This window comes from Arachis ipaensis, chromosome B03, assembly GCF_000816755.2.
Source record: "Arachis ipaensis cultivar K30076 chromosome B03, Araip1.1, whole genome shotgun sequence".
Taxonomy (NCBI): Eukaryota; Viridiplantae; Streptophyta; class Magnoliopsida; order Fabales; family Fabaceae; genus Arachis; species Arachis ipaensis.
In genome coordinates this window covers 35,639,537-35,647,855 of record NC_029787.2, presented here as the reverse complement: position 1 = coordinate 35,647,855, position 8,319 = coordinate 35,639,537, and positions in this window count along the sequence as shown.

Below are 8,319 nucleotides of genomic sequence, written 5' to 3'. Positions count from 1 at the left end.
CGCCGGCCACCACGCCCCCAACCCTCCCCTCCTCAACTCTTCTTCTCCTTCCTAACCCCCTACAACCCACACCCACCACACAGCCACCACTGCCTTCACCTAGGAACGCCGCCGTGCCACCACCCATCGCTGCCGCGCCACCAACACCACCACCACACTCCCACCATCTCTCTGATCCATACATTTGTTCCTCTGCATACTAGGTTCAGCCGAACACCGATTCCTCTATCAGTAGCTAGTTAGTTGCATATTTTTCCATTTCTGTTCAAATTAGGATAGTTAGAGATGCATGATCGTAGTGGATTTCAGGTGATTAGGTAGCTAGGATATGGTAAGTGGATTTAGGCCTGATAATTGTGCCGTTCTTGCTACTTGTTTCTATCTGATTCGCAATTCTGAATTTGCTGTGATGATGATGTTGTTCATATGTTGCTCTTTCATGTTTGATGCTGCTGTTACAATGTTCTTTAATGTTCTTGCTAATTGTTAATCTTTTCAGCACTATTTAATGTCATATGAAATGATTTTCTTGCTGTTTATTACCCGAAAACATCCAATTTTAGCCGGAATGCTGCCCAAATTTTTTTGAGCAAATTGTTTCACTCAACTACCATTCATGAATTGGTTTTGGCAAATTCAAGTTTTGCGCTATCTGGTTTCAAGCTAGCCAATTCATGGATGAATGGGCTTGCATTCTCACTCTTTCTGGTTCCCGGATTACTAAATTGCATTATTGATGATTTCTTTTCTTTCCTTTAGCAATTTTATAAATTATCATCAATAAACTGAAATCTTTGCTTGAATATGAGTTGATTGTTCTTCAAGTTTGTGAATTTATTGCTTAACTAGGAAACCCATTATCATGCCACTTACTTTCACTTTCTTTTTACCTACTAACTGCTTTAACTTTTTAACTTCTCTTTTTACCTAACTACTTTAACTTTCTAACTCAAGGCATGATTACTGTTTTTCCTAATTAACAAGAATTCCACATATCATATATTTTGGATTGTGATTTTTACTCTCAGACTTTTCACTTGCATACAGTCCAAAATTTATTTATATTTGACTCATTTCATGCTTCTATTGCTCTTTTGCCTTTATGCTTATATTGATAAATCCTATTTGCTTACCTGTTTTCCTGCTTTAGTTCTTAAAATGTATCCTGCAACTTCTGATTTTCAGGATGTCTGACCCTAAAAGTAAAGGAAAGGGTAAAGCAACCACTGGAAAAAGAAAAAGAGGAGAATCTTCTACCTCTATTTTGGATATCCTCCACGACGATTCCTGGTGGGAGAAGAACTTTACCCCGCAGGAAAAGGCCGATTAGCTACTACCTGCCACAGACCCTGTCAAGTTTACCAACAGATACTGTGAGCTAAAGTATCCAGTTTTTGCCACTTCCAGGAACCTATATCTGGAAAGGACCCTCAAAATTCCAGAAGAACTCAAACAATATACTTCGGAACAAATTAAATAGAGAGGTTGGTTCTTTTTGGAAAGAAACTTGACGGATATCAACTCATCCTGGGTCAGAGAATTCTATTGCAACTACTTCAAAACATCCTTGGATGCGGTCCAACTCAGAGGCAAGCAGATACTGGTTACTGAGGAGGCACTTGAAGAAATCCTCCAACTTCAACCTAAGTCAGATCAGCCAGATTGTTACCAAAAGGCTGAGGAAGATATGAAATTCATGAGATTTGACTGGGACGCAGTCAAGAGGACTATAGCTCTTGTTCCTACTGTCCCCTGGGTCATGGGCAAGTCTACAGTGGCCCCAAAAGGAATAAAGATTATCTACCTGAATGATGAGGCTCAAATTTGGCAGCAGATTCTGAGTAACTATGTGATGCCGAGCACTCATGAGACGGAGGTGATAGTTGCTATGATTACCCTCATCTGGTGTGTGATGGAGGGAAAGGACTTATATCTCCCTCAATTCATCCGGTATTACATGGCCAGGGTCCATGTTAGAGGCACTCTCCCCTTTCCATACTTGATTACTCAATTGGGCCGCCGAGCTGAGGTGCCCTGGGAGATTGCTGATGAAAAGCCAACTGCTACAGACTGCAAGAAGATCATTCCTCACAGAAAAAAGTTTTAGGCTTTAGGCTACAGACCTCCATTTCTCACTGACTCTGCTGAGGCAGCCACATCTTCTACTGTCCCTTCAGGCCCTGCTGCACCTGCCACCACTACTGCACCCTCACCTGCTTCAGAGCCCATCTACCACCCCGTGCATCGCTTATTTGACCGATTGGACCAGATGGAGTGCTGCAACCAGCGGCGATATGAGAGATCTGAGTGTCGTAACAAGCGACGCTATGAGCACTTAAAGTTGATGATCCGATCTGGCCACCACGACATCCCCTCCGAGCCTGACACCCCTTCTGAGCCATCTGAGGAGGAGGTGGACGATCATGAGGAGGAGGCACATGCAGAGGCTGAGCAGGCAGGACCTGAGCAGGCTGCGCCACACCATGAGAAGCCCCATCAGATACAGCCAGCTGATCCAGAGATTTCTCTACATGCAGAGCATCCACTTCAGCAGGCAGACCCTCCGACACTCATCCAGACTACAGAGCCTCAGACCACCACAGAGACACCTACTGCACATCCTTCCAGAGATGACACTTCTTCACACCCAACTTGAGTGAGCATCGAGGACGATGCTATTATTTAAGTGTGGGGAGGTCCCCATCTCTGGCAAACTTTATTTTGGTGAACCACTTTTCAGACTCTCTTTTTATCCTATTTTGTTTATTTTTTGTATTTTTATTTTTATTTTTATTTTTATTTTATCTTATCTTATTTATCTTCCAGTACTTGCACATTTTTCTGTATTTTACTATATTTCTGTATTTTGCACTTTGGTTTATATATTTATCTTAGATATCTAGTTTAGTTGCACTTTTAGCTTATTAAGTTGTGATATAGAATATATGGATTAATTAGTTTAGTTTACCCTTTTAGCATACAATAATTTGGATTAATTGAAAATAAAAAGAGTAAACCAGAAACTTTGGTATAACAGAATCACAACAATCCACACACACACACTATATATATATATATATATAGCAACAAACGTGAGTTAGTTAACAACATTTCTTCAAGGAAGAACACTAAGTTTTTAAGAGCCATCCTAAGATTCACATTGAGAATAATGGGAACTCTTGATTTCTACTTGCATGACATACATAACTGATATGTGGTTTTTGAGCCAACGAACACACAACCCGTGAGTTTTTGAGCTTAATTGTATGGTTACATTTAACCATAAATTTTATTCCTGTGTGTTTCGCACTTCTTTTCTATGCTTGTAATCTTTACTTTGTTTTAATCTATATATCCAATATAGAATGTAGATACATACCCACATATGATTGAGGCCATTATTTGAATTTTTTCTTACTTATCCCAAATAAGCCTACCTTCTACATCACCTTTGTTAGCCCCCTTGAGCTTTTTAATCCCCTCTTGTTCTATAACCACATTACTAGCCTTAAGCAGAAAAACAAATTAAAAATCTCAAGTTGAATCCTTGGTTAGCTTAAGATAGAAATTGTGTATCCACTAAGTGTGGGAAAACGTGGGAACATAGGTTGATAGGAAAGGGTTAAATTAATAAAATAATGAGGATTTTGGGAGCATACTCATATGAAACCAAAATAAATGAAAATACCATATGCATTGAAAATGTTATGTTTATGTTTTAAGTAATTATATATTTTAAGTAATTAAATAAGGGGACAGATTCGCCCCAATAATAAATCAATGCACATGGAGGTAAAAACAAAATAAACTTGGTACATGAGTATGTGACACAAAAGTGGGAAAAATTGGGAAAACCAGGATAATTTTAAAATTTTTATAGGGAATGTATATATTAGGTGAGATCTTAGACTAATTAAGGATTCAACTTATAGCTCACTTAGCCTTATATATACCCTTACCTTTACCTTGGCCCTATTACAACCTTGAAAAGATCTCATGATGTTTGTATGTTACATTATATATTTGTTGATTGGTTAGATGAAGAACAAAGTTTTAGAAAGCATGAATAGAAAAGAATAGAGTAATTAACCCCAAACACTGAGTGACTAAAGAGTAAACACAAAAATCCAGTGAGGGTTCAATAGCTCATCTCCATATATCCAGATTTAATTATTTAACTGTCTTTCAAGTTTGTGAAATATTTTAACCCAACTCAATTGTGAAAGTATGGCTTGGTCTTAACTTTACATATATGATTCCTTGGAGAATATGAATCAAATTAACCACATGTAAGGTCTATATATATAGGTGCATAGTAATTGGAATTGCATGATTCATGTAGGTAGCTTCCATTTAGAATAGATTGCATTGCATAAGATTCCACCATTCTACCTTTACTCTTTCTCTTGGATTTAGCATGAGGACATGCTATTGTTTAAGTGTAGGGAGGTTGATAAACCCATATTTTATGATTTATCTTGTGCTCAATTTGAGTGTTTTTATCAATTCTTCACCCACTTATTCATATGAATTGCATGGTTTTACTTTTCCTTTCTTATTATGTGATAAGTGTGAAAACATGTTTCCTATGCTTTAAAAGGATTAATTTTAATTATCATTTATTACCATTCGATGCCGTGATATGTGTGTTAAATATTTTCAGGTCTCATAGGGCAGGAACGGCTTAAAGGACAGAAAGGAAACATGCAAAAATGGAAGGAAAGCACAACAATGGAGTTTTGAAGAAAAGGCAGCAATGCGAACGCATGGATGACGCAGACGCGTGCCTAGCGTGAAATGGCATCGACGCGAATGATGTGTATTTTCGGAAAACGAAAAACGAATCCCAAACACACAAAACTAACCGGCAAGTGCACCGGGTCGCATCAAGTAATAAAACTCACGGGAGTGAGGTCGATCCCACAGGGATTGATGGATCAAGCAACTTTAGTGGGTGATTAGTTTAGTCAAGCTAACATTTAAGTGAGATTGGGTGAAACTTAAAGCAACAAAATGTAAATGACAAGGAATTTAAAGTTGCAGAAAGTAAATTGGACAGAAACTTAAAGAGCAAGAAATGTAAATTGGCAAAATCTTAAATGACAAGAAATGTAAATTGCATGAAATTAAAGGGGAGTGGGTGCTGGAAATTAAAGAAAGCAATAGATCAAGCAACTGGAAATGTAAATTGCAGGAAGAATAAATCGAACTGGTGCTGGGAGCAATATAAACAGAGAAGCAAATTGGAAGCAATGCAACAGAAAGTAAATTTCTTAAAGACTTTAAAGACAGAAAGACTATGCTTAATTTGCAGCAATTTAAAAGAAGATTGAAGATCTCAGGAGTGGAAGAGACTAAAAAACAAGTCTAGATCTCAAATCCTTCCTTGATCCAACAAGAACAATTGCAAGAGAAATTAAAGAAAAGTAAATTGCAGAAGCCAAGAGAAGGTGAAGCTGTGAACAGGAATGGAAATTCAATTGTGCAGAGAAAGTAAACAAGAAAATTCTCAAGGTGAGATTGAAATAGAATTTCTTCAATTCTCAACCCAAGATTCAGACAAGAATCATGTAAATTGCAAGAATCTTAAATGATAAGAAATGTAAATTGCATGAAATATAAAGGGGAATGGGTGCTGGAAATGTAAAATTCAACAGGAAAGTGTAAATAACAATCAAACAGAGAAGTAAAAGATGCAGCAGGTTCAACAGATTTGGAAAATCACTTTAAAATCAAAACAGAGAGCAGCTTGGCTCAATTTCAAAATCTCAATGAGAAATTGAAGATCTCAGGGGCTCAATGAGACTAGAAAACAAGTCTAGATCTCAATTCCTTCCTTGATCCGCTAGCAAACAAGATGCAGGAAAATTAAAGATGAAAGCGATGAAACGAACTTTGATTCAAATCACAATTCACTTGAAAGTTTGCAGAAGAAGAAAACAGAGAGAATTCTCAAGGTGAGATTGAAACAGAATTTCTTCAATTCTCAACCCAAGATTCAAGACAAGAATGAAAACTAAGAGAGAGCTCTCTAATGGAGCTCCCCTGTACTCTCTGATGGGACTCCCTTTCTAAAATGAAAATGATGCCTTTTTATAGGCTTTTACAAACATGACAAATGAAAATGAAATTGAAAAGCAAATTACAAAGAAAATGAAATTCCTAATCAAATTGTTTCTTGTGCCTTTGAGTGATGATAATGGGCTTTGCGTGCTTTGGATTTGGGTCGAAGATGGCCTCTGTTGATTGCACTTGGAGTTGGAGAGAAACCCATTGTGAATTGGGACATAAAGCACAAAAGCTTGAGTCAAAGTTTGAGGTAAATTTTTGCTCAAGCTTTTTATATCAGCCACCCCCTTTTGCTGATATCCACGTTTGAGCTAAAGTTTGAGGTCAAACTTTTAGCCAAACGTGGATCCCCTTGTGTGCATGTGTGGGGTGCTACTTTGTCCTCTTGTCAACGTTGCCAATTTCATGCCAACCATAAACTATTATATATGGTTGGAAAGCTCTGAATGTCAGCTTTCTAACCCAATTGGAATCACCTCAATTGGACATCTACAACTCAAGTTATGCTCATTTGAAGAGGACAGGGTCGCTGGCTTTGGTGTGCAGCGTTTGAGGAAAAGTTTGCCTCAAACGTGGTCGAAAACGCCAGTTCTGGAGCCTCAAACGCATTGTCCACCCCATACTATTATATATTATTGGAAAGCCCTGAATTTCTACTTTCCAATGCCGTTGGAAGCACATCATTTTGAGCTCTATAGCTCGAGTTATACTCCGTCGAAGGTGCAGAGGTCAGTTGGCCTCACTGCAGGTTGCCACCATGTTCATTTATGCACATTGCGGGGCAGTTTTCTCCCTCAATTTTAGTGTCCACCATGCAGTGCCATATATTCTTGGAAATATCTTGATTCCTACTTTCCATTGCTTTTTGAATCACCTCATTTGGAGCTCTGTAGCTCAAGTTATTCTTGTTGGAAGTATACCCCTTCAGGCTGTTGTGGTGTGTGGCGCCAACGTTTGCCAAAAAGCTTGAGGTAAACGTTGGCGCAAGCTTTTCTCCTCCAGGGTGTTGTTTTTGTGATGCCAACGTTTGCCAAAAAGTTTGAGGCAAACTTTGGCTCAAACTTTTTGTTCTCTCTTGCTCCTAGCCATTCCTTCTTCCTTCAACCTTCTTCAAAACTCTTTTCACCTATCATCAATCAACCAAACACATCAAAGCTACGCTCAAAATCATGAATTTGTTATTCTTTCATAATATATGACAATTATAGCATAAAATCTCATGAAATTGCATTAATTCATCCATGGTTGATTGAATCAAAGGAAATATGAAATTCTGCCCAATTGGCTTACTTAAGGCTCAAGAAAGTGCATAAAACCTATTGAAAACAAAGGAAAAAAGCATAGAAAAACATGACATGGTGACATGTCATCACAACACCAAACTTAAACCTTGCTTGTCCCCAAGCAAGAAAAGAATCATGCAATAAAGATTGACAATCCAAGGCAAGAAGAATAGCAACTCAATGTTCATGGCAAGCTAGTTTTTTATGCATGCTACAATTACAAAAGAGATGTAAATGATTGATGCTTCTCTCTAGCTCAATTTATGAAATCTTTCTCTTATATTTCTTCCTTGAAGCAAGCTTTTGATTTTTCTTATTAGCTTCTCCTTATGGGTGCTTTGCCCCATGAGTTGATAACAAAGCTACGACTTCTAAATGCTTTGTTTTCAAGTATTACCACTTGATACATAAGCACCACAAGCATTTAATTAGAGGACTTCATTAAGCTCATTTTTCTTTTCTTTTCTAGACTCTCTAATCATTGATGCTCAGAGCCTTGAGCTTTGAGGGAGTGCTTTTGCACTTTGAGCCTAACCTTGACTTCTAAGTGTTTTGTTTTCAAGCATTTGGCTTGATACATAAACACCACAAGTATTTAACAAATAAATTGCCATTGGTACTCAGAGCCTTCAGCTTTCTCATTCTTTCCCTTTTTCTTTTCTTGCTTTATTTTGCATTTGCTTCTTCAAGGTTTTCATGATTTTAAAAGATTTCACAAAACGTGCTAGATGAAAACTTCAATTAAATAGAATCCAATGCAATTAAGCAACAATCAAACATACTAGCTTACCAATACTTTTATGCACATGCTAAAATATTCTTTAATGCCTTGTTTGTTTATGATCATGATACCTTGTTGCTTTTGAATTCACAAAACTCAAGTTGATAATCATAATGACACAGCACCATGTTGCAAATCAAAATTCAAGTTATGCTTTTTCATACACACATGCATACAGAGAAGGTA